A 24,278-nucleotide genomic window follows, 5' to 3' on the forward strand; every position below is an offset into this window, starting at 1 on the left:
GGGACAGCCACTGTGCTCTGGAGCTGCCTCCATCAGGGCCAGCTCTGCCCTGCACTCAAAGGGCCCTCTGGTTAGGCCTGTAAGGGGCCTCCGGCAGCTCCCAGCTTTCCTGCTTCCTCCAGGGCACTTGTCTTCTCCTTCAAGGCCTCTCTTCCACAATCGGGGGTGGCAGTGCCTGCAGGCCAGCAGGATAGATCCACCCAGCTCTCCACAATTCCCTGGCTTGGGCTGTGCTTGGGCTGTGACTTGGGTGAGGGACAGCTGCCTGTCCTCCTGTCCTCTCTCCTGCTCTAGTTACTGGGGGTGACAGCAAAGGACCACTTGAGGGAGGCTTGGAGGGTCAGGGAAAGCTCCTTGGAAGATCTGGGGTTCAAGGAAGACCCAGAAGAGAGGGCAGGATTTAACACTCCTTCCTTAAACATATTTGGACAGCCCCTCAGGCATGACCCCACCTGCTCTGGCCACACGTGATCAAGGACCAGGGCTGGCCACCTGCTCCAGGCTGGGCTGGACCCTCTCACCCAACAGTTTGCTAATGGGGCATGGAGACAGCAGCCAGAAGGCCAGGCACAGCCGGGCAGGTCAGACTGCATGCAGAGCGAAGTTAAGGAGGGACAAAGAAGCCCCAGGGAGCAGCCAAAGCCAGTCTGCAGAGGGAAAGAGGGAACAGAGGAGACGTTGAGAGAGAACCAGAAATGAGAAAGAAAGAGAAGAGGAAGCAGCCACCGACAATGTTCCATCCTTCTAAGACGCCACACTTTTTGTACCCTAAGCATAACCCCGACTTCCCTTAAACCAGTTTGAGGGGGTGTCTTGTTCCCCACCACCAATTGACCCTGAAGAGAAAAACCATGAAAAACTAATTTGTATAAAGAAGAAAAGAACCAGAAAGCAGGTCTCTGTCTGTAAAGGCATTTCTAATGCAATTTAATAGAGACCCCACATGGGCAACTATTGTCATTGGGGAGCTGGCCGGTGACTCACGGACACTGGCAATAACACGTCAGCTCTCACCCAGAGCTGATCCACAGTTATTATTTCCCTCAAAAGCACCCCATGATATAGGCATTACTCTCTCCTTTGATGGGCAAAGAAGCTGAGGCTTAGAGAGATTGAGGGCCTTGTCCAAAGTCACACAATAACCAAAGAGCAGAGCCAGGGTCTCACATTTCACAACTTTGCTAAGTCACACCCACTCACATCACCATGTGCTTAAGACAGCAATAGCCTGCAGGGGCCCAAGAGAGCCCAGGCTTCTGTTCCATAGCCCAGAATACTTAGTCTTGACCTTTGGGTTTATCTCCAAACCAGAGCTCAAACCAGCAAAGTGGCATGTCCCGGCAGGAGGGAAAGTGGCATGACCTCCTGCCTGGTGACTTCGCAGCCAGACAGCCTCGTCTGTGTGAGAGCCTGGTGCTCTGCTCAAGGCCCACAAACCAGGTTACCCTCCGAGTGGCAATAAAATATAAGCCTTTGGAATCTGATCATTACAAAGGAATGTGCCTTCATGCCCCTTAGTTACAAAGGAAGCCATTAAGTCATCAAGGTAATTACCCTGGCAGGAAAATGATGCTTAAAGGATGTTAATGTTAAGAACGTATAAAATGTAGATTAAATTTTAAAAATAAAATGTTCTGACCTACTAATTTTCTTATGAAGACACCCCTCCATCCCCGATAAAAATACATTTCAGAATGCCAGATCTGGGCTGGCTTCTGGGCTGAACTGGCAGGCAGAGGGTCCGGTGAGGAGGGGCGAGCTCAGAACAAATGTTGCTAGATTCCTCTCTGGCAGTGTCTCTGAGAACTGAAGGTCAATCTCCTTTGAATTCTGTGTGTGCATTCCTACTTGCCAGTGACCTTCTATCCTGCACATCTTCTGGCCAGCACCGATTTATATGGGCCTTGGTGGTAAGCCACTGCCAACCGTGGGGGTCACAGGGTCACATCAAATCCCAAAACTGTTAACACGTCCTGCAGAACAAAACACCACTGCTTTTCTAATTTACTTTCTCGTCACTCTTCCCTTGCTAACGTGGGTAAATAAGAACTTATCTCTGTGTCCAGATCAACACATCACACCCCACTCACACTCTAACACGTTTACTCTGCAGCCCCCACCCCCAACCCTGACAAGGTCAAGGCCATCAAAAGAGAGTCCATCCTAAGATGGTGGAACAGGATAGGTCAAGTTCACCCCTGCTCCAAGGAACAGCTAGAGAAGTGACGGGAGGCGACTGGGATGGCAATTACAGGGTGTAAGTGACCTAGGAGGGTCTTCTATACCACATAGGGAGGCCCTGATTGCAAAAGCTGAAGAATTGAGAAGCAGAGAGTTGGGGACCGCCCAGCTAGTACAAACAGCCTGACGCACCCCTTTCCAAACAGAGGTCCAGAGCCCTCAGGAATGCAGGGACTGGGAGACGGGGACAAGGAAGTAAGTCAAGCTGCCTCCCTCGAATGCTCTACCATCAAGTGTGCTGCCCCTGCCCTGTGACCCACCACTCCCCCCCCACACCACACACCTGAACACCATCACCCCCCCAACCACGCCCCAGGCATCCCCACCCAACTACCAACACCCATGCAGCACTGCGCCCCACTCTCCTGCCCCAGCCCCACCCACCTCTTCATGCAAACGCAGTCTTGCTCTGCCCCTCCTGAGACCCACGTACCCACGCCTAGCCCTCCACCCCCACCGCCCCTCTCTGCCCCCTGCAGGTGCTCACCTTCATATCAGGGCCACCCCCACCCCCCGCCCCCAGCTCATGCAGTTGCAGAAACCCACCCCCGCTCAGCTCTGTGCGTATGTACATCAGCGCCCAGTCCCCACATCCGTGCACTTACACGCTCACACCCCCGCCATGCCTCCCCAGCTCTGGGCAAGGGCTGACCTGCACATCCAGTCCACACTCACCCCCAGCCCACAGACACAACCCCGCCCTACTGCCCCAGAGCTCTGCACACCCACACACCAGGGCCCTACCCCCGACCCGCACACAACCAAATCCTCCCCACCTGGCACCCATGCACTGTGCACCAACCTCTTGACCCTGCACCCTGTACCCTGCACCCTGCACCTCTGCCCCACATACATACACACCCTTGTCTCACCCCCCAGCACAGTGCCCTGCTCCCATACCTGGCAGGTGCTCATGTGCGCTATCCTCCCTGCACACACGTGCACCCGTGCCCCAAGGCCCTGCATCTGCACACCTGTGCCAGGGCCCCACCCACCTGATACTACCCACCTCGGACCCACATCCAGCAACCCCCACGACCTATGTCCCTACACACTCATGCATCTGCATCCCAGCCGATGTGAAAGGACACACCTGTGCCCTGCTCTCCCTGGGCCCTGACCTCTGTGCCCTGTATCCCACACTCTGATACCCGTGACCCCAACACCCCACGCACTCACCCACATCCTGCCTCTGCACCAGTCCCTGTGTGCACAGCCCCCGACATCCACCTCCTACGTGCCCTACCTCTGTGTCACCCACGCTGCACCCTCCCTGCTCCTACACTCCAGGTCTGGCCTGAGCTGCACCTCGACCCCACAGTCCCCACATTGCACCCCACAACCCCGTGCCTCACACCCCATGCTCAGAGGCACCAGTGAAGCATCCCCAACCCATGACTAAACCTGTGCTGCAACCCATCACCACACTGTTGTGCCTGCATCCTGCCCCACACTGCAGGGCATCACTGCCTCCTGCTCCTCATCTGCCCTGCAAATACAAAGCTTTAGAGGACTGAAGGAAATCAACTTACAAAGTAAGCCAATCAAGATATTCACATGCCACAAAGACAGCAGAAGATCACTGAGCATATCAAGATGCAGGCAGATATAGCCCTGCCTAATGACCAAATTAAAACACCAGTGGAGACACAGACTTTGTAACAACTAATCAGAGATGTTCATACAACTCTACTAAATAAAATCAACAGGATGGCTAATGACATAAATGAGATCACGAAGATGCTAGAAGAGCACAAAGAGGAATTTGAAGAATAAATAGAAAAACAGCAGATGTCATAGAGATTATAGATCCTGTACACCAAAATAAAAAACATACTTGAGACACACAACAGCAGATTTTAAGAGGCAGAAGAAAGAATAAGCAAACCAGAGGACAAAACAACTGATTTTGAACACACAAAAGAGCAAATAGCAAAAAGTGGAAAAATTTGAATTTGATCTCAGGGAAATGATGGATGACATGAAGCACATGAATATAAGAATCATCGGTGTCCCAGAGGGAGAAGAGAAGAGTAAAGGGCTAGGAAGAGTAGTTGAGGAGAAAATGGGGAAAGCTTCCCAACCCTTATAAAAGACATAACTATGCAAATCAAAGAAGCCCAATGAAGTCCAAATAGAATAAATCCAAACAGGTCTACTCTAAGACACATACTAATCAGTCTGTCAAATGCTGAAGAGAAGCAGAAAATCCTGAAAGCAGCAAGAGAAAAACACTCTACTATATACAAGGGAAACCACATAAGACTGAGTTCAGACTACTCAACAGGCACCATGGAGGAGAGAAGGCAGTGGTATGATATATTAAGATCCTGAAAGAGAAAGACTTCCAGCCAAGAATTCTGTACACAGCCAAACTGTCCTTCAAAAGTGAGGGAGGCGGGCCGCGGTGGCTCAGCGGGCAAGAGTGCTTGCCTGCCGTGCCGGAGGACCTCGGTTCGATTCCCGGCCCCAGCCCATGTGAAAAACAAACGGACAAACAAAATATAATAAAGCAAGAAAATGTTTAAAAATGTTTCCCTTTCTTCCTCCCTTCCTTCCTTCTCTGTCTTTCCTCCCTCTCTCTTAAAAAAAAAAAAAAAAAAAAAAAAAAAAGTGAGGGAGAGGGCGGGCCATGGTGGCTCAGTGGCAGAGTTCTTGCCTGCCATGCTGGAGATCTGGTTCAGTTTCCAGTGCCTGCCCATGTAAAAAAGAAAAGAAAAAAATGTGAGGGAGAGATTAACATTTTCACAAACAAATGCTGAGAAAATCTGTCAACAAGTGACCAGCCCTACAAGTAATACTAAAGGGAGTTCTGCCAGCTGAAAAAAAAATTTCAGAAGAGGGAAGTCTGGAGGGGGGCACACATTGAAGATACCAGTAAGGATATAAAGGATATCTTAAACGACACAAAGAGAAAGAGGAAAAATAATATATAGATCTGACAAGTAAAATCCAAAGGATAAGATGGTGGATTTCAGAAACACATGTACACTAATGACTTTGAATGTTAACGGACTAAACTTACCAATTAAAAGATACAGATAGGCAGAATGGATCAAGAAATATAATCCAGTTATATGCTGCTTAAAAGAGACTTATATTAGACACAAGGATACAAATAGATTGAAAGTGAAAGGATGGAAAAAGATGTTCCACGCAAGCTGTAACCAAAAGAAAGCGTGAGTAGCTATACTAATATCAGACAAAATAGACTTTAAATGTAAAGACATCATAAAAGACAAAGAAGGACACTATATATTAATAAAAGGGACAATTCTCCAAGAAGAAATAACAATCATAAATGTTTATGCTCCCAATCAAGGACCTCCAAAGTACATGAGACAGACATTGGCAAAACTGAAAAGAGAAACAGATGTTTCAACCGTAATAGTGGGCGACATCAACACACCACTCTCCTCTATAGATAGAACAAACAGAGAGAGGATCAACAAGGAAACAGAGAACTTAAATGATCTGATAAATGAATGAGCTCTAACAGACATATATAGGTCACTAGCCCACAAAACACCAGGATATTCATTCTTCTCTAGTGCTCATGGAACATTCTCCAGGATAGATCATGTGCTGGGGCACAAAACAGATCTTTATAAATTTAAAAACACTGAAGTTATTCAAAGTGTTTTTTCTGATCACGGTGGAAAGAAGCTGGATATCAAAAACCACCAAAGACTGAGAACTTTCACAAATATATAGATATTCAATAACACACTCTAAAACAATTCATGGATCAAAGAAGAAATTGCTAGAGAAATGGTAGCTATCTGGAGGCAAATAAAAATGAGAATACAACATATCAGAACTTATGGGGCAAAGGATGTGCTGAGAGGGAAGTTTACTTCCCTAAATGCCTATACTAAAAAAAAGACAAAAGAGCAAAAATCGAAGACTTAACTGCTCACCTGGGGGAACTTGAGAAAGAACAGCAAACTAACCCCAAAGCAAATAGAAGAAGAGAAATAACAAAGATTAAAGCAGAGTAAAATGAATGGGAGAGCAAAAAGAACAATAGAAAGAATCAATAAAACCAAAAGTTGGTTCTTTGAGAAAATCAATAAAAGTGATGTAATGCTAGCAAGTCTAATAAAGAAAAAAAGAGAAGATGCAAATAAACAAAATCAGAAATGAGAAGGGAGTTGTTACCACAGACCCTGAAGAAATAAAAAGAATCGTAAGAGGATACTATGAACAACAATATGCCAACAAACCAGACAACTTAGGTGAAATGGACAAATTCCTGGAAATACATGAACAAGGTACACTGATGCAAGATGAAATAGAAGATCTCAATAAATCAATCACAAGTAAAAAGATTCAACCAGTCATCAAAGAAAAGCCCAGTGCCAGATGGCTTCAAAGGGGAATTTTATCAAATATTCCAAAAATAACTAATACCAATTTTGCACAAACTTTTCCAAAAAATTTAGGGAAAAGGAACACTACCATACTCATTTTATGAAGATAACATCACTGTAATACCAAAACTGGGTAAAGATGCTACCAGAAAGGAAAACTACAGGCCAATCTCCTTAAGTGAACATAGATGCAAAACTTCTCAACAAAATAGGAGCAAACTGAATCTAACAACACATTAAAAGCATTATACACCATGAGCAAGTAGGGTTTATATCAAGAATGCAAGGATGGTTCAACACAAGAAAATCAATTAATGTAATACAGCACATTAAATTCAAAGGGAAAAAATCACCTGATCATCTCAATTGATGCTGGAAAAGCATTTGACAAAATCCAATATCATTTTCTGATAAAAGCACTTCAAAAAGGTAACTTCCTCAATATGATAAAGGGTATATTTGAGAAACCGATAGCCAGCATTGTACTCAATTTTGAGCGACTGAAAGCCTTCCCACTAAGATTGGGAAGGAGACAAGAATGCCTTCTGTGTTGGTTTGAAAGGATGTTTGTACCCTAGAAAACTCATGTTTTAATCCTAGTCCCATTTGGTAAAGGCAGCCGATTTCTTCTAATCCCTCTTTAGTACTATATGCTGGAAACTTTAATTAGATTATCTCCATGGAGATGTGACTCACTCAAGAGTGGGTGTTAAACTAGAGTAGGTGAAGATATGTCTCCACCCATTCTAGGTGAGTCTTTATTGGAATCCTATAAAAGAGGAAACATTTTTGAGAAAGCTGGAGATTCAGAGAGCCTTAGAGAAAACAAAGAAGGACAACAGAATGTTGCAGAACCATGAAGCAGAGAGTCTACCAGCCAGTGACTCTTGGAGATGAAGAAGGAAAATGCCACCCGGGGAGCTGGAGAGGAATCTAGGAGAGGAAGCTACCAGATGACACCATGTTCACCATGTGCCCTTCCAGCCAAGAGAGAAACCCTGAATGTGTTCACCAAATGCCTTTGCAGATGAGAGAGAAACCCTGAAATTCATCAGCCTTCTTGAATCAAGGTATCTTTCCCTGGATGCCTTAGATTGGTCATTTCTATAGAATTGCTTTAATTGGGACATTCCTATGACCCAAAAACTCTAACTTGCAACTTGTTAAATTTCCCTTTTTAAAAGCTGCTCCATTTCTGGTATATTGGATTCTGGCACCTAGCAAACTAAAACACCCTCTGTCACCACTATTATTCAACATTGTATTATAAGTTCTAGTTAGAGCAATCAGGCAGGAAAAAGAAATTTAAAAAGTGTCCATATTGGAAAGGAAGAAATAAAACTTTGACTATTTTCAGATAACATGATACTATACTTGGAAAATTCTGAGAAATCTACAAAACAAAGTAACTTGAGCTACTAAACAAATTCAGTAAGGTGGCGGGATATAAAATTAATGTGCAAGGTGCACAGGTGGTTTAGTGGTAGAATGCTTGCTTTCCATATGGGAGACCCGGGTTCACTTCTGGACCATGCATCCCCCCCCCCCCCCGAAATAATTAATGTGCAAAAATCAGTAATGTTTCTTTACACAAGCAATGGCCTAATTGAGGAGTCAGTTAAGGAAAAAATTCCATTCAAAATAGTAACTAAAAGACTCAAGTACTTAGGAATGAACTTAACTAGGGGATGTAAAGGACTTGTACACAGAAAACTACATAACATTGCTAAAAGTAATCAAAGAAGATGTAAATAGGTGGAAAGACATTCCCTGCTCATGGATAGGAAGGTTAAATATAGTTAAGATGTCAATTCTACCCAAATTAATCTACAGATTCCATACAATACCAATCAAAATTCAAAGAACCTACTTTGAAGACTTGGAAAAGCTAGTTACCAAATTCATCTGGAAGGGAAAGAGACCCCAAATAGCTAAAAGTATCCTAAAGATGAAGAACTAAGTGGGAGGATTAACACTTTCTGACTTTAAAACTTATTATAAAGCTACAGTGGTCAAACAGCATGGTACTGGCACAAAAACAGAAGTATTGACCAATGGAATCAAATCAAGAGCACAGAAATAGACCACCAAATCTATGGCCAACTGATTTTTACAAGGCCCCCAAATCCAATGAACTGGGACAAAATAGTCTTTTCAATAAATGCGCATGGGATAACTGGATATCAATAGACAAAACAATGAAAGAGGACACTTACCATATACTCTATTCAAAAATTTACTCAAAGTGGATCAAACACCTGAATATATGAACCAGTACCATAAAGCTCCTAGAATAGAATGTAGGGAAACATACTCAAGACCGAGTAACAGCAGATAGCTTCTTAAACGTTATACCCAAAGAACAAAGCAATAAAAGAAAAAATACATAAATGGGAATTCCTCTAAATCAAATGCTTTTGTGCTTTAAAAGATGTTGTCAAAAACGGTAAAGAGGCAGCCAATTCAATGGGAGAAAATATTTTGAAATCACACATTGGATAAAGGTTTGCATCCTGTTGTATTAGTTAGGGTTCTCTAGAGAAACAGAATCAACAAGAAATATTCGTAAATATAAAATTTATAAAAGTGTCTCATGCAACCATGGGAACGTAGAGTCCAAAATCTGTAAGATAGGCTGTGAAGCTGACAACTCTGATGGAGGGTCTGGATGAACTCCACAGGAGAGGCTCGCTGGCTGAAGCAGGAAGAGAGCCTGTCTCTTCTGAATCCTCCTTAAAAGGCTTCCAATGATTAGATTAAGCATTACTCATTGCAAAAGTCACTCCACTTGGCTGATTCCATCAGCTGTGGATGCAGCCGACGTGATCATGATTTAATTCTATGAAATGTCCTCATAGCAACAGACAGGCCAGCACTTGCCCAAACAGACAAACAGGTACCACCACCTGGCCAAGTTGACACATGAACCTGACCATGATACCTGTATACATAAATAAATCATACAACTCAACAACAAAAGAACAACAACCCAATTATAAAATGGGCTAAAGATATGAATAGGCATTTTTCTGAAGAGTAAATACAGATGGTTCAAAAGCACATGAAGAGATGCTCATTTTCATTAGCTATAAGGGAAATGCTGATCAAGACTACAATGACATATCATCTCACACCTGTAAGAACAGCTGCTATTAAACAAAGAGGAAACTACATGTGTTAGAAAGGGTGTAGAGAAACTGGGACACTTACGCACTGCTGTTGGGAATGTATAATGGTACAGCAGGTATGGAAGACAATTTGGCAGTTTCTTAGGAAACTAAATATTGAGTTGCCCTATGACCCAGCAATACCACTACTTGGTATATACCCAGAAGAGCTGTAAGCAGTGACACCAACAGACATTTGCACACCAATGTTCATAGCAGCATTATTCACAATTGGCAAAAGATGGAAACAACCCAAGTGCCCATCAACAGATGAGTGGATTAACAAAATGTGGTATATACATATGAAGCATATGTATATACCTGGAACATATGACAAGATGAATGAAACTTGAGGACATAATGCTGAGTGAAATAAGCCAGACATGAGAGGACACATACTGTATGATTTCCCTTTTATGACCTTGATAAAGGCAACCTCAGAGGCTTATAACACAGAATACAGGGACCTAGAGATACATGGAAGCTAGAGATGGGTGAACTGTTAGCTAATTAGGTTGAAGGAATGTAAGGGAATGAACAAAAGTGAAGGCAGTTCATTAGTGGGTCTGTAAGTAATATTGCCATATTGGCAGTGAACATGATTGAAAGGGCTTGTATAGAGCCATGTATCCCACTGTTTACAACATAAAATAAGTTCTTGCATAAACTACTTCAATGGTATGAATCTTGTACAAAGAGTTTATAATATCAGGGTATGGGGGGAAACTACTATTGCAGGCTATGGGATATGTTTAACAGAAAACATCAACAGTACCACAGCAACACCAGGGGTAAGTAATGGGGTGAGGGATAACAGTTAAGGGGAGGTTTGGATTCTCTGTTTGGTGAGGGTGTGTTTACTGGTTATCTTTCACTTGGGAACAATGAAATTAACTAAAATTGAGAGTGTTGATGGACTGCTGACTTTGAACGTTATACATGATGCCTAATGAATGGTAGTGGCTGAAGGATGCACTGACTGAGAAGTAGATTGGCAAACACATGATCAAATATTGGGCTACTACAAAAAGGAATAAAGTTGTGAGGCATGCAATATTGTGAATGAACCTATGGGACATTTGGTGAGGCAAAATAAGCCAGAAGCAAAAGAGCAAATATTGCATGGTCTCATTTAGAAAATACTTATAAGAAAACAGGGGCCTAAATTGTAAGCTCTTATAGCAGTCACATTTAGTCTGGAGTGGTAATTGTTATTTCTGGATTTTGAGGAGCAGTTTTATATATTCATAACCTGGTACTTGGAGATAAAAGTAATTCAGAATACAGGGATAAGGAAGACATTGTATTTTAGAACCTCATCTACTCTGAGACCAAAGGAAGAGTGTTTTATTTTGTCCAAAACCTAAATTTTCTGTAGCACATAACCTAACTCAACCTGTCTTGATAGATCATTTAAAAAGTTCAAACACAGGGAGCCCAGAATAATAATGAAGGCCTTAATCCTGATAGCTGAATGTAATGCCTGGATAAATCTCAGAGTATAGTAAGCAGATAAACAAAAAGCATTGGCAAAGTCTCTTGAGCAATGGGAGAAAAAATATGGAACTATTAAACTTTACCACTGGGGAAACCCCTAATACTATGTCAAACATTAGGGACACCCAAATCAATAAGCCAAGCACTTGACATTGAGACTTGCTCTTGTGAATCTTATGTATGTAGAGGAGAAGCTTAGTCTACCTATAGGCATGTCTAAGAGTTACTTCCGGAGGACCTCTTTTGTTGCTCAGATGTGGCCTCTCTCTCTCTAAGCTCAACTCTGCAAGTGAAACCATTGCCTTCCCCTATATATGGGACATGACATCCAGGGGTGAAATTCTCCCTGGTGGCATGGGAAATGACTTCCAGGGATGAGCCTGCCCTGACACCATGAGATCAACAATGCTGTCATGACGAAGCAGTGTAACAAATAAGGTCTCAGGGGCTGAGAGAGTCCAAATAGAGTTGAGAGGCTACTCTGGAGGTCACTCTTACACAGGCTTCAGTTAAACATTGCTACCTATGATAATATATATAATATATAATATATAAGATTCTACAAAGGTTCCATGCACTAGGGTAACTTTTCAGAAATGTACAACTTCCAGGTGGGTCCCTGGACCACGTAAATCCTGAAATGCAGAGGGACCAGCCCTTCCAGAATACCAACTAGTTCCATCCTCCTATCCCATATTAGCAACAGCCCCTTCCAACATGAAAATATTAGAATGGGCATAGCCTAAACACCCCTAAAATGTGGGAGAAAGATTAAAGGTGATCGTGGAATCATACAGAGAAAGTAGGGTTTAACAAACATGTGTGATTGGTGAATCATTATATTGATACTTCTTTTAGCTGTCAGTATCTTAGAATAGCTAGAGTAAAACCTAAAATCGTGGAGTTGTAACCCATACCAAACTCTGAAATCTGTTCTACGACTAATTGTTGCAATGTGCTTTGAAATTAATTGGTTTTTTTGCATATATATTATTTTTTACCAAAAAAAGATTTAAAAATTGATTATGATGATAAATGCAAAGCTCTATGATGATATTTTCAACCACTTTGGATGATTACATGGCATGTGACTATATAATATTTATCAATAAAAAAATTTGTAAAAAGCTGAAAAAATAAAAGGGAGTTCATCCTCCCAGCATCCTGTGACCTCCTGCTCCATGACAAACCTCCTTTCTTTGTAAGGGCCAAGATTCTCTCCAAGCTGAGGGAGAGATGCTCTTTCAGTGTCTCTCAAGTGTTTTCAGAGTCTAAATAAATCCCAGTCTTCTCTGGCGCCTTTAAATAAATCTCAGTTCAACTCATCATTAAGTTTTCAGGTTTGATAATGGCACTTTGGTTAAGAAAAAAATACACACACACACACACAAAAGAATCCTTAACTTTTAGTGAAACCCCTGGAATATTTATGAATGGAATGATATGATGTCTGCAATTTGCTTCAATGTAATGCAGGGAGGGGTGTAGGAATGGAGACGAGATGGGTCTCACGGTACCTGCTGCAGCTGGTGACAGGTACATGGAAGTTCTGAAACTCTTGTCTATTTTTATTTAAGTTTGAAATTTTCTATTACAACAACAAAAAAAGTTTAAAAAAAAAATCCCATTCCAGGAGTTTTGCAGCATCCCTGAGTCCAGCCATCCTACCTGAGGCTTTTACCCCACCTCTTTCAAACAACACACTGACTGAGCAGCAACTACAGGTGAGGTGCTTCTTAGGGAGTTCGAACCCACCTGGAATGAGCCCTCAGGATGCAGATCCGTCTACAGCCCGCAGAGTGCTGTCCTCTGTGCTAACAAGTTCTCCAAATCCTCTTTTTCCAAACTGGGCACTGGTTTCTCTCTTCCCCCTAAACCAGGGTGAGCAGTCAGGGGCTCCTTTTTCTTGGCCATGTATATGGGTTGGGATCTCAACCTCCCCGTCCAGCTCAGTCTTACTGGATGAAACAGCCTAGGATTAAGCCAGGGCAGAGAGCAGTTTGTGAGGAAGGGACATTGAGTCACCCACATTTTGGGGTTTGAGTGAGGTCAACCTCCGTGTCATTGGTTGAATGACGGCCACCCAAAGATATCAAGTGCTAATCCCTGAAATTTGTAAATGGTACCATATTTGGAAAAAAGGGTTATTGCAATATAATTAGACATCTGAAATGAGATCATCTTAATATTATAGGGTGGGCCCTAAATGCCATCAGAAGAGACCTTGAAAAGAGAGGCCAAAGGAGATAAGATAGCACAGTTTCGTGGAGAAGGTGACGTGAAGATGGGGCAGAGAGAGATGTGGCCACAAGTCACGGGATGCCAACAGCTGGCAGAAGCTCAAAGAGCCAAGGAACATATTCTCCTCTAGAACCTCCAAAGGGAGTGCAACCCTGTTGACAATTTGATTTCGGAGTTCTGGTCCCCAGAACTGTGAGCAAATACACTTCTGTTATTTTAACAACCTGGTTTGTTATGCATACAGATTTTGGTCCCACAACCTCCAGGGCAGGGACCAAGACACATCCTGCCTCACACCTGAACCAGGAGCGTGGAGGGAAGAGGTGGGGAGAACGTGGGGCTCCAAGTCTAAACACCCGGGCACAGGACATTGCCTAACCCAAAGGGTTTGAAACCTGAAGAAGACACAGGGAAGCTGGAGACTTCAAAGTCTGACCTTCCCCCGCCCCCACCCCAAAACTGTGTATAGATATGTTTATTTGTTCAAAAGGCTGGGAGGCATGCTCCAGAAAGCCTAAATTCACCACCAAAGTGGAGAAGGCACTGCCCCTTGAGCTGCTGACCCATCAGTGGGCAATAGCCACCCTCCTGGGTACCATTAGATGTTTGCTCTGGGGCCACCACGGACACAGGAGCCAGGCCTTCGGCCAGCAACACGCTTCACCACTCTCAGTTCCAATGACCAATAACTCACACCCACGCTTCCTGCCTCTCAGTTCAGATAAAGACGGTGAAGACAGAGTCTCTGCTGAGTACAGGGTACAGCACTCTAAACATGGACACATTCCTCCTTTCAAGCAAAGAAAAAACCTGCACCTCGACCCAGAAGATGGGCCGAAACCCAGATACCAATGCACTGATGAACAGGTAGGTGGGCCTATCTCATCCCTTTTACCTCCCTGAATCCAGCACATTAAAAAAATACGTGGCACTAAAATGGAACAACAAACTCCCATTCCAGGGAGAAACTAGGTAGAATTCGGAAATGGGGGAAGCCAGCCAGTGACCAAAGGCAGTACAGGGTGTCTGAGGGAGCAGAGGGCTTCTCAAGGTGAGCTTGGGTAGAAGCCAGCCTGAGCCCTGCATGGAATGCCCATTTGAGGTGTGCATTTGTGGATGGCATCTGGGCACCCCGTCCGGGTCAGGATCTCTGTGGTCCTCCCCTAAGAGTTTGCAGTGTTAACATGCTCCCCTCCTGGGGACTTCAGCCCACCGAGGTTTGAGAGAGGTTATTCAGCTTCTTTTTATTGTGTCATAATAACCTATGCCAGTTAATAGTTGAGCAATTTACCTCACGAGAGACCTCATTATACCTTCCCACCAGCCAGGCGGATGCAGCTTCTTCTCTTTGAGATGGGGTTTAAACATGGCCACATTCACAAGAGAGAAATACCACATTTCAGGTAGCCAATTGAACATCCCTGGGTGGGCTATTTTTGGGGCTCGTTTGCATACGGCATGAGGGCGGTGAGTTTTCCAAGAGCTGTTAACAGAGCCGGAGCAACTCCCTGCTTACCAGGAAGTTATTTCCACCCCAGGGGGCTGCGGCCCTGGGACAGGAGAAAAGCCTTCAAAGTCCTACCTTTTATAGGATTTTCATTTTGGAGCAATGGGATGGCAGGCTACCCAGATGTTCTTTAGGGTCAGCCCCAAGGGCTGCCAGCTTTCCAAGCCCGCTCTCTCCCTGCTCAGTGCTGGCCGTGGTTGCACTGAGGGTGGAATCTGGGCTGCCTGGGGTAATTCCAACCACCGGGCTGTGATATCAGAATAGGGCGATGACATCAACATAGGAGCAGGCCAGCCTGGGGGAGCAGGGCTGGAGAGGGGGAGCCCTGAGTGGGTGGATGAGACCCAGAAGTGAAGGCTGAAGAGAGAGAGGTGGTCAGCTCTGGATTTAGTTCATACTGCCTCTGAAAATGATTCCTAAGTACTACGGGAGAGGTATGTTGCAAGTCAATGAACCTGCTGGTGCTTCCTTAAGCTGCGATTCAGGAGCAAAGAAATTGAACAAACCATCTTCTAGCTCCCTCCTGTGTCAAGTAAAAGGATACCTGCAATTTTCTGGCTGGGAAGTGCAGTGTTGGAGTCTGTCTGGGGAGCTGGGAGCAGAGACCCCTAGTGGGCTGGGAGTCCAGATGCCCCAGGATAGGGTTACGTTAGATAAAATGCAGGATGCTTGGTTACAGTTGGGATTTCAGATATACAATAAATAAATTGTAGTATAAGTATGTTGCAAATACCACACCGGGAATAAAAATTAGTCACTGTTTCTCTGAAATGCAAATTTAACTGGGTGACCTGTACTTTTATTTGCCAAATCTGGAAACCCTACCAGGAAGTTTTTCTATTCTTTTTTTTTTTTTTTAATGCAGGTATCCCCATGATGCTTGCCGCATTCAGATTTAGCAGGGCAGTGGAACCTGGGCACCTATGCTATTTAAAGGTGCCAAGGTGGCTATTATTCAATACCTGCAGCTAACATTTACTGAGTGCCCGCCAAGCCACGTGCTCGGCTCTTTTTGTGCATTATCTAAACGAACCCTTAAAGCACCTTGTCATGGTCAGGTTCATGCGTCAACTTGGCCAAGTGGTGGTTGGGCAAGTGCTGGCTTGTCTGTTGCGATGAGGACATTTCATAGAATTAAATCATGATCACGTCAGCTGCATCCACAGCTGATTCCATCTGTAATCAGCCAAAGGGGTGTGTCTTCTGCAATGAGTGATGCTTAATCTAATCACTGAAAGCCTTATAAGGAGGATTCAGAAGAGACAGGCTCTTCCTGTTTCAGCTGGTGAGTCTCTCCTGTGGTGTTCGTCCAGACCCTCCATCGGAATCACAGCCTACTCTGCGGATTTTGGACTGTGTTCCTGCGGTCATGTGAGGCACTTTTATAAATTTTATATTTGTAAGTGTTCCCTGTTGATTCTGTTTCTCTAGAGAATCCTAACTAATACACATCTCTAAGAGGTGGCACTATTATGCTGTCCATTTTACAGAGGAGGAAAATGAGAGACAAAAGACGGCAGGCAACTTGCCCAAGATGAGCTGGTAAGGAAGGGAGCTGTGATCTGAACCCAAGCAGGCTGGTTCCAGCGTCCCAAGGACACTGGGAGATTGCCTACTCGAGGCCAGAGGTGGAATGACAGCTGGGGACGCCAGGCTCAGGGAAGCCCATGCGAAGCGCTCTGCTACCCTGCATCAGGGGCCGAGCCAGGGAGCAGAGGGAGAGCATCTGACTCAGGCAGGAGCCGGCTTAGGGAAGAATTTACAGAAGTGGCCTCTCCCTAAAGGGTTAGTAGACCCAAGCCAGAGGAACAAGGGTGTGGGTGAGGGGTAGGTGCTAGGGAAGAGAATTTTATAGGCAAGGGGTAAGCAGACACCCTGGGCTAGCAGAAAGAGGGTGTGCTAATGAGGTAAGCTGAAGCTGGACTGCTCCAGAGGACAGTGGGGAGCCAGAGAAGGGATACATCCAAATTACTTTTTATTTTTTAAATTAACACACAGGAAAACTGGCTTTTTTGGTGTACAATTCTACAAATTTTAACACACGTATAGATTCATGACACATCACGACAATCAGAACACAGAGCCGTTCCATCCCTCCCCAAAACCCTTGTGCTATAACTTTGCATCATACTCTCTCTCTACTCCTAAACCCTGCAACTGCTTATTTGTTCTTCATCCCTCTAGTTCTGCGTTTTCCAGAATGTCACATGAATGGAACCATCCAGTAGGTAACTTGAGGCTGGCTTCTTCCACTAAGCATAATGCCTCTGAGACTCATCCAATTTCTCATGTGTATCAATAATTCATTCATTTTCATTGCTGAGTAGCATTCCATGGTATAAATGTACTGCAGTTTATCCATCCACTTGTTGAAGGGCATCTGAGTTGTTTCTAGTTTGGGGTGATGAGGAATAGAACTGCTATGAACATTCATCTGTAAGATTTTTTGGAACTCTGAGATTTAATTTCTCTAGGATAAAAACCTAGGAGTGGGACTGCTAGGTCATAGTAGTAAGGGTATGTTATAAAAAACTACCAAGCTGTACTTGGCTCTACTTGTTTGCATTCCCGTCAGTAATATATGAAGGCTCCAGCTACTCTACAACCTCTTCAGCACTTGATACTGTCAGTTTTTATTTTAGCCATTAAATAGGTGTAAAATGGTATTTCATCATAGATTTAATCTGCAGTTCCCTAATGACTAGTAATGTGGAACATCTTTTCATGTGCTTTATTGCCTTCTGTATGTCCTCTTTGATGAAGTGTTCAAATCTTTTGCCCAAGTTTTATTTGGGTCATTTGATTTTTTTAATTCTTTGTATTTTGAAATACTTACAGACATATAGAAAGTTAGTATAGAGTCCCCTGTCACTCTTTCCCCTGCTTCCCTCAATGGTGACATCTTAGATAGCTTTAATATAGTATAAAAGCCAGAAATTTGGCACTGGTTCAAAACTGTTAACCAGTCTACAAATATTATCCATTTCTCATGATTTTTAACTTATATTCGTTTGTGTGAGTGTATGTACAGTTCTATGCAATTTTACTTCATGTGTAGACTTGTGTAACGGAAATCAAGATAGAAAAATCTTCCCTTATTTCTAAAGAACACTCTCATGCTACCTCATTATATTTGGACGTATAACCCCCACTTACCTGTCCCATGGCTACCATTAATTTGTTCTCTATAGTTTTGTTATTCTGAGAATGTTACATTGTAAAGAACATGGTATGTGTTCACTTATTTATATCTTCTTTGATTTTTTAATTAGCATTTTAAAATTCTTAGCATATAGACACTGTACATCCTTTGTTAGATTTATACCTCAGGATTTCATTTGCTGAGCAATTAATAAATAGTATTGTGTTTTAATTTTCTGTTTGCACATGAGCATTGCTAGTATAAAGGGATACAACTGATTTGTGTGTATTGATCTTGTATCGTCTAATGTTGCTGAACTCACTTAGTTCTATGAGCTTCTTAGTGTTATGGGTTTTTTTTCTTACTGTTGAGTTTTGAGAGAGTTATTCATATATTCTGGTTATAAGTCCTTTGTCAAATATGTGATTTGCCAATATTTTATCCCATTCTGCATCTTGTCTTTTCATTTCCCTAATAGTGTCTTTTGCAGAGCAAGCTTTTAAAATTTTTGATGAAGACCAATTTATCAATTTTTTCTTTTGTGGAATGTGCTTTTTATGCCATATCTCAGTACTTTTTGCCTAACCCCAGGTTGCGAAATTATTCTCCTGTGCTTTCTTCTAAAAGTAATTTTGCGTTTTACATTTTGAGTTAATTTTTATGTAAATGAGAGATTTAGGTCAAGATACATAACTTTTTGCCTAGGGCTGTCCAATTGTCCCAACATCACTTGGTGAAAAGATCGTCCATTTTAAAAAATTACTACTGTACCTTTGTCAAAAATCAATTGGCCATTGTGCTGGTTTGAAAGGATGTATGTACCCTAGAAAAGCCATATTTTAATCCTAATCCCATTTTGTAAAGGCTGCCGTTTCTTCTAATCCCTATTCAGTACTGTATGTTTGAAACTGCAATTAGATCATCTCCCTGGAGATGTGACTCAATCAAGAGTGGTTGTTCAGCTGGATTAGGTGGAGATATGTCTCCACCCATTCGGGTGGGTCTTGATTAGTTTACTGAAATCATATAAAAAAGAACGACGAGAGAAAGCCAGGAGATTCGGAGAGAGCAGAGAATGCTGCAGCACCATGAAGCAGAGTCCATCAGCCAGCGACCTTTGGAGATGAAGAAAGAAAATGCCTCCCAGGGAGCGTCATGAAACAGGAAGCCAGGAGAAGAAGCTAGCAGATGACGCCGTGTTCACCATGTGCTCTTCCAGATGACAGAGGAACCCTGACTGTGTTCGCCATGTGCCTTCTCATTTGAGAGAGAAACCCTGAACTTCATCGGCCTTCTTGAACCAAGGTATCTTTCCCTGGATGCCTTTGATTGGACATTTCTATAGACTTGTTTTAATTGGGACATTTCTAGGCCTTAGAACCGTCAACTAGCAACTTATAAAATTCCCCTTTTTAAAAACCATTCTGTTTCTGGTATATTGCATTCTGGCAGCTAGCAGACTAGAACAGTCATAATTATGTGGATCCATTTCTGGTTCTCCCTTCTGTTCCAGTAATCTATTTATTTCTTCATCAACACCAGACTATCTTTATTATTGTTTCTTTATAATAAGCTTTAAGTTGGGTGATTAGCCCAACTTTATTCCTTTTTTAAAAAATTGTTTGTTCTCAAGTTCCTTCGCCTTTCCATATAAATTTAGAATCAACTTGTTTATACTAATAAAAAGTCCTGCTGGAATTTTTCTTGGAATTGCCTTAAACCTATTGATCAGTTTGGAGAGAAATGGCATCTTTATTCTGTTGAGCCTTTTGATGTCCCTCCATTAATTTGTCTTTTATTTCTTTCATCAGTATTTTTTAGTTTTCAGCATATACACACTACATATGTTTATTATATTGATACCTAAGTACTTCATTGGGTGGGACATTGAGAATGCTTTTGAAAAATACTCTGGGTTTCCAGTTGTCCATTGCTAGTATGTAGAAATATGATTGCTTTTTGCGTGTTAGCCTTGTACTCCCACCTTGCTAAACTCACTTATTCTAGGGAGTATTTTTGTCAATTCCTTGAGATCTTCTCCATAGGTCATCATGTTTGCAAGTGCTATAGTTTGTAGCGGCTATGTTTTTCCCATATACCCCTCTACTTTTTTTTTTTTGGAGAGTTTTTGCTTGATAGGAATAAAGAAATTGTAAATAGACATTAAAACAAAACATTAAAAGTCAATGTAATCACCACATTAACAATTTAAAGAAGAAAAGCTGCATGATTGTTGTCACTTGACACAGAAAAAGCATTTCACAAAACTCAACCCCCATTCATGATAAAAGCTCTCTGCAAGCACTTTGGTTTCTTTTTCTGTTTTATATACTGGCTATGACTTTCAGTATGCTGATGAATATAAGTAGTGAGAGTGGACAACTTTGCCATGTTCCCAATCACAGGGAAAAGCATCCAGGCTTTTGCCACTAAGTATGATGTTAGCTGGAGGTTTTGTTTTTTGGAGATGTCCATGTCGGGTGAAGGAAAAACCTACTTTGCGGAGAGCTTTTATCATGAATGGGGGTTGAGTTTTGTGAAATGCTTTTTCTGTGTCAAGTGACACAATCATGCAGCTTTTCTTCTTTAAATTGTTAATGTGGTGATTACATTGACTTTTAATGTTTTGTTTTAATGTCTATTTACAATTTCTTTATTCCTATCAAGCAAAAACTCTCAAAAAAAAAAAAGTAGAGGGGTATATGGGAAAAACATAGCCGCTACAAACTGTAGACTATACTGTACATTAATGTTCTCCTATTCACTATACCAGCACTGCGGGTCAACAACAGGGGGGTGATAAGGGATACGGGGTGATCTGGACTTTATTTTTTTATTCTTATCATCCAGACTAAGAGGGGGAAGAGAAGTGTAACAAATAAGGAGTCAGTGGCTGAGAGAGTTCAAATAGAGTTGAGAGGCTACTCTGGAGGTCACTCTTACCCAAGCTTCAGTTAGACATTGCGACCTATCATAGCCTGCCAACCCCCAACCAAAACCATTCCAGTCAATCCTAAGGAATACCTAGGGGGTTATATAAGATTCTACAAAGGTTTCATGCACTAGGGTAGCTTTCCAGAAACCTACAATCTCCAGATGGGTCTTTGGACCAGATAAGTCCTGAAACCCAGAGGGCCCAGCCTCTCCAGTATATCAGCTATTCCATCTCCCTACTCCGTATTACTGACAGCGCCTTCCAACATGAAAAAGTTAGAATGGCCATAGCCCAAACACCCCTAAGAAGTGGGAGAAAAATCAAAGGTGATAGTGGAGTTACACAGAGAAGCTCGGGTTTAACAAACAAGTATAATTGCTGAATCATTATATTGATATTTCTTTTAGTGTCCAGTATCTTAGAGCAGCTTGAAGTAAAAACTAAAATTGTGGAATTGTAACCCATACCAAACTCTGAAATCTGTTCTACAACTAATTGTTGTGATGTGCTTTGAAAATTATTGCTTTTTTGTATATACATTATTTTTCACAAAAAAAAGAAAAAAATTCGATTGTGATATTAAATATATACATATTTATTCCTCTAGCCTCCAATGTTCTGGAGCAGCTAGAAGGAAAAATCTGAGATGATGGTATGGTGGCCCATGACAAACCCTGGGATCTGTCCTGTAACTACCTGTTGAAGAGTGCTTTGAAAACAACTGCTTCTTTCTCTGTTTTGTAGAAAAGTGATATTATACAATTAAAAAGTTTAAAAAAAAAAAAAGGCAGGCGAGTGAGCAAATGAGTAAGGCGGCCTTGCCCGACCCAGCACATTTCAGACGATTACTGAACTGGCCAACAGAGGGCAGTGCAGACACCTGATAAATAAGAAGGCCTGCATTTCAGAAGCTACTTAAACAGCAAACCGTTCAGCCCTGAGGCTGCCTGATTCCTCATCAGAATATCAGAAGACTCCATGCATGTGCATTTTCTAAAAGCACATAATGAAGGGTCTGAGGATCTAAGAATAAATAAGAAGGGACTGTCTTGCAAGGCTGGCTGCCCTCCTCCATCTTGCAGTCCTGAACAGAGTCCCTAATACCATGTCCCACCTTGCAGAGACGTCCCTGAGCAGAGGCCTGGCCCACAGCTCCATGCACCCCAGACTCCCTGGGGCTGTGCCTGGCTCGCTGAGTGGGTGGGGAAGCATGACGATTTCGTGGCCTTGGCCCAGGCAGGTGTTGACCCCTGTCCCCAGCTCCATGCGGCTGTCTATAAGCCCACAGGAGGGTACGTGGGGCCTGATTCAGGCTGGGGCTTTGGCAGGTGGATGTGCTGGGAGGCTAAGGGGCCAGGAAGGGTGGATGCGGGCAAAATGGGGGCTGCATGTCGGCCCACTGCATGATCCACTACTGAGGCTGCCCCAGAAAGAAAGGTTCTGTAAGATAAGAAGAAGGCAGGAGGGGTCAAGAAGCAGGATGGGGGGTGTTCTAGTTTGCTAGTTGCCGGAATGCAATACACCAGAAATGGAATGGCTTTTAAAAAGGGGGAATTTGATAAGTAGCAAGTTTACAGGTCTAAACCCACAAAAACGTCCTAATTAAAGCAAGGTAATAAAAACATCCAATCTAAGGCATCAGGGAAAGATAACCTTGGTTCAAGAAGGCCGATGAAATTCAAGGTCTCTCTCTCAACGGGAAAGGCATGTGGCAGACATGGTGACGTCTGCTAGCTTTCTCTCCAGGCTTCTTGCTTCATGAAGTGCCCCTGGGGGCGTTTTCCTTCTTCACCTCCAAAGGTCTCTGGCTGCCTGGGCTCTCATGGTTCTCGTGGCTTTCTTGGATCTCAAGCCTTTTCCAAAATGCTTCCTCCTTTAAAGGCTTCCAGTCACATCTCCCTCTAATCCAAGGTTAACACCCTCAATGGGGTGAGTCATATCTCCGTGGCGATAACCTAACCAAGTTTCTATTTACAGCACTGAGTAGGGGTTAAAGAAGCTGCTTCCACGAGCTTGGATCAGGGTTAATGGGTCATGCCCCAGCCTCAGGACAGTGGCTGGAGGGTCACAAGTAAGCAGCTGGGGCCCTGCAGAGCAGCTCCAGGTGGAAGAGTCAGGGTTAGGTGGAAGACCCCATTCTGAGACCCACAGGGCAAGGCCAGGCCAAGAGATGGTTTTCCCCGAGGCCAAGGAGGTCAAGAGCAACACAACAGGGTGGGCGTGAGGCAACGGGTGGGGGGGAAGGTCACCGGGTGAGTGGGAGGAGGCTGCAGCCACGGCGGGAGGCCAGAAGCCCTGTGGAGCATGGCAATGGGTAGCAGGGATGTGGTGGGTTTATTTCTCCCTGAGAAGCCACAAGAGCACTAAACGGGGAAAGGAGAACTGAATTTAACACAAACCGACAAAAAGTTGGTAGTTGCCAGAACGAGCTCTGCCCTTCTGAAGTACCACTCATGGCCCCCTGTGACATGGGCCTGGAGGATGACAGCACGCGTGGAGCAGGGCCCAGACACAGGCAGAGTCGTGTGCAGACAAGAAGGGCAGCCCCTGGCCTTTCCAGCCGGGCAGGCCCCAGCCCTGCCCGGAGTGAGTCTTGCCTTGAGGCATCTTCACCAGGCAGGGTCAGCCCAGGGGAGCTGAAGAGACCAGGTGCAGCAGCCACGAAGTCCAGGCCCAGCGGGAGGGCAGAGGTAGGAGAGAAGTACGGTCAAGAGGTCAGGGGTCAGAAGAGGTCAGGGGTCAGAGAGTGCCATCAGGTGGGTCCTAAAGCAGGGGTCCAAGCCATGCGTGGGCAGTGGCAGGGCCAGGAATTCCAGCCTGGCCCCGGGGAATGGGTTGGGGAGAAAGCTGACAGAGGAGACAGCCGAGAGCAAAAAGAGGGTTCAGGTCCCAGCCCCTGCCTCCCCGAGGGGCAAGTACAGACCAAACCCGCACCCCAATCTGAACCAGCCTTTGAGATGTGGGTAGCTTCCAGCTGCCTGGGTGGACAGAGCAAGGCCGGGCTCTGGGGGTGTCCACCCTTGGGGTGTCCCGGCTGCCTGCTGGCCTCTCCCAGGGACAGGGGATGGCCCCCTGCACGTAGTCGGGGCCGGCAGGCTTTGCTGTAGGCGAACCAGATAGGCCGGTAGGCCAGCCAAGCATTCAGTGGGGAGCGCTCCCAAACACTGCAAATGAC

At 43.9% G+C, this 24,278-nt stretch overlaps 1 protein-coding gene and 2 long non-coding RNA genes across 11 annotated transcripts in view; 1 reads left to right on the forward strand and 2 right to left on the reverse strand.

The window, feature by feature from the left end:
• LOC143683966 (uncharacterized) lies at positions 1-15,673 on the reverse strand. Its single transcript, XR_013175765.1, has 3 exons — positions 15,102-15,673; positions 13,034-13,250; positions 1-1,973 (listed from the first exon to the last, which is right to left on the reverse strand). It is a non-coding gene; the product is annotated as an uncharacterized LOC143683966 (long non-coding RNA).
• The window catches only part of OSBP2 (oxysterol binding protein 2), a 252,956-nt gene that overhangs the window by 139,705 nt on the left and 88,973 nt on the right, over positions 1-24,278 (reverse strand). The gene's annotated exons all lie outside the window — the stretch shown is intronic.
• The window catches only part of LOC143683967 (uncharacterized), a 22,687-nt gene continuing 13,234 nt past the window's right edge, over positions 14,826-24,278 (forward strand). For 4 of the 6 annotated variants that reach the window (XR_013175767.1, XR_013175766.1, XR_013175768.1 and 1 more), the window contains exons 1-2: positions 14,826-14,922; positions 16,309-16,397. This is a non-coding gene — a long non-coding RNA (uncharacterized LOC143683967). Of the gene's footprint in view, positions 14,923-15,136; positions 15,461-16,308; positions 16,398-24,278 lie in introns of those variants that run through there. The other 2 variants (XR_013175769.1, XR_013175770.1) reach the window with 2 other exon arrangements.

Source organism: Tamandua tetradactyla, chromosome 5, assembly GCF_023851605.1.
Source record: "Tamandua tetradactyla isolate mTamTet1 chromosome 5, mTamTet1.pri, whole genome shotgun sequence".
Taxonomy (NCBI): Eukaryota; Metazoa; Chordata; class Mammalia; order Pilosa; family Myrmecophagidae; genus Tamandua; species Tamandua tetradactyla.